We start from the raw sequence: 3,279 nt of genomic DNA on the forward strand, positions 1-3,279 counted from the left end.
TATATATATATATATATATATATATATATATATGTATGTATATATATATATATAATACATATGTACCCAAACACACATGAAAATGAAAAAGCAAATATACTCAGTGCTTTCATATGAAATATATTAAGGTGTGGTCATCATTTTGGTTAAGTGCCCTCCTTACAGACATCTCCTATCACTCCCCCACCCCATCAGCGCAATGTTCCCTCTCAGTACTAGTATCGCCTTTGTAGCACTGATCATGTCATCATTATTATTAGACTTTTTGCTGTCACTAAACAATTATCTCCATGATGAACTTCACGTCCAAACACAGTGCCTGGCACTTATGATGGTACAATGAATGTTCTGTGCATGAGTCAATGAGTGAATGCATACATCCAGTCTTACTCAAACGGTTCTCCTGAAGGTCCCTTGTGAACTTATCATGCTCTTATTTTCCTTGACATTTCCTGTGTGATAGGTTCCCCTTCCATCTCCTTTGTAGTGAGCCTTTTTGTTTCTTTCTCCAAGACAGTTTCTGGAGATAAAATGGTGGCATTGTAAATCCTTTTCCTTGGTCCTCTCTTCCAGCTCTCCCTTCTCCAAACCTTCTCACCTCTCTGTAAACAGCAATGTGAAGCTGTCAATGTGTCTTATTGCCAACCAACCAGTTCTGACTTAATTTAAATGTGTAGCTTCTTTATCAGTACTTCAAAAATTAAAAGTGCTGCCTGGGCAACTTGGCGAGACCTCATCTCTACAATAGATAAAAAATTAGCCAGGCATGGTAGCACACGCCTGTAGTTCCGGCTACTTGGAAGGTCGAGGCTGCGGTGGCCGGGAGCGGCCACTGCACTCCAGTCTGGGCGACAGAGTGAGACTCCAACAAAAAAAAAAAATTAAAAGTGCTACCCACCAAAATTAGGACACACAAGTGCACATGTATGTAGAACTGAAACAAATTTTATGAGACTATACCCATGCCACCTGAAATGTACTCCATTTTCTATTCTATTTCACTTTTGTAAAATGCTGTTCACTGCCCACTGAGTTGATTTCACAACGCACTAATGGGCTGTAATCTGCAGTTTGACAAACAGTGGTCTAAATCAGTGCTTTGCAACTTAGTGCACAAATGAATCACGGACTGCTGGGGCCGGCCCTCAATGATTCTCATTCCATAGCTCAGAGTTGGACCTGGAGAATTTGCATCCTAACACCTGCCCAGTGATGTTGTTGCTGCCATTAGACTTCAGCCTACATTTGAAGAAGCGCTGGTCTAAATGATGCTTTCCTGGACACAATCAAAACTTGTTTTAATGTCTCAGTGACTCTTCAAGAAACCAGAACCCCAACTCTCTAGAATTCCTCACATGTTAACTTTTTAAATATATTTTGTTTTTCTTCCTCCTCACATGATTAAATGATGATATTTTGACCAAAGACTTTTGGGGTTCAAAATTTGGTGTGTATTGAGTGCACGTCATGTTGACAAAATTATTGGCTGGAAACCCACACTGGAACAGATAAGCTACTTGTGAAATTTTAATAAAAATCCTTGACTCATCAGTTTGCAGTTGTCTAATTTGAATTTTATTTGGGATGAGCCTCTTCCCTTTGATACTTATTCTACTTTGTGCTCCTCTTTTCTCTCTTGCTCTCTCCTTTAAAGCTGTACAGACCTTTGATGTGTGGGACAGTGGATTTGCATAGGGCAGAAGACCTATGGTACCCATTAGTCTTCTCAGGTGGTCCACAGCCTCCCAGGGGGGCTCTTCTGCAGCCAGTACCAGCCCTATACATTTTGCTAAAGTCTTTGCCATCCCCTTTTTCCTCTCATTATAGTATTTAAAAGATAGTCATAGTTTTGTCTTTTTTAAAAGAAATAACTATTCATACACTACCTGGTCTCTTTACTAAAATATTTATGTATGTATGTATGTATGTATGTTGAGTTGGAGTCTCACTCCGTCGCCCAGGCTGGAGTGCAGTGCCACGCTCACAGCCACCCCAGCGTCAACATGCTGGGCTCTGATGATCCTTCCACCTCAGCCTTCTAAGTAGCCAGAACTACAGGCGCGTGCTACCATGTCCAGCTAATTTTATTGTAGAGACGAAGTCTCACCATGTTGCCCAGGCTGGTCTCGAACCCACAGGCTCAGGCAATCCTCTTACCTCGGCCTCCCAAAGTGCTGGGATTACGGGCTTGAGCTACCGCACCGGGCCAATCACCTTTATTTATTTATTTTATTTTTTGACAGGACTGTCCTCATTGTTTATTGGGGGGGGTTTACAAACACGACTTGGGTAATTACCAATATTTAAATAGGCCTTTTTTCCTATTGTTGTATTTTATTTTTTAAGGAAGTAAATGGCCCATCTAAACATTAAAATTTATCTTAATGGATCCTACAGAAAACACTGTTCAAGATTTTAATGGTGTTTAGAAACTTATATCTTAAATTCTGATACTTATTTTTTTAGAGTATTCAGGAATCGCATTGTTGGGTAATTTTTCAGAGAACATCAATACTTTCTATAATGTCCTTAATAAATTTTCAGTCTCCCCTGTACTTTCATTAGTTTCTTTCTTTCTTTCTTTCTTTCTTTCTTTTTTTTGAGAAACAAAAGGCAAGAGCCAATCATGACAGGATTATAAGCACACCTTGAAGTGGTTGGGTGCAAACTGGGGTTAGGCCCTGGTTCTGTCTGACACTGGCCGTGGGATTTAGGGCAAGCCACTTAACCTAGCTAAACCTGTTTCCTCTATAAAACCACAGATGATCATACTGTGCAATGCTAGTCTCACAGAGTGATTATGAGTCTCAAAAGATTCTTTCTCTGTGTGAAAGTATTTTGAAAGTTGTTAATAGATAAACAGATTTTAATCTCAATATCATTATTCCTAGCAGGTTGTAATAATTTGCATATTATCTCTAGCAGGTTGTGATATTGTGCGGCTTAATATGTACTAATACTCACTGGATTGATTTTACCATTTTGTGTAATTTTAGTGCATTGTTGATGCTTAAGGATTTATTGGTAATAATTAGTAGTAGCTTACTAATAAGTATATCTATTACTGCGATAATAATGATAACATAATATGTCATGATAACAAATCCATATCTTTCTACTATGGGATGGATGAATACACACACACACACACACACACACACACACACACACACACACACACACGTACATGTATGAAATTGTCATTAAGAAACCAGAGACAGCCAGGCTCGATGGCTCAGCCTGTAATCCCGTGCCTTTGGGAGGCTGAGGTGAGTGGAT

Source organism: Carlito syrichta, unplaced genomic scaffold (assembly GCF_000164805.1).
Source record: "Carlito syrichta isolate Samal-C Ts95f unplaced genomic scaffold, Tarsius_syrichta-2.0.1 Scaffold311717, whole genome shotgun sequence".
Classification (NCBI taxonomy): Eukaryota; Metazoa; Chordata; class Mammalia; order Primates; family Tarsiidae; genus Carlito; species Carlito syrichta.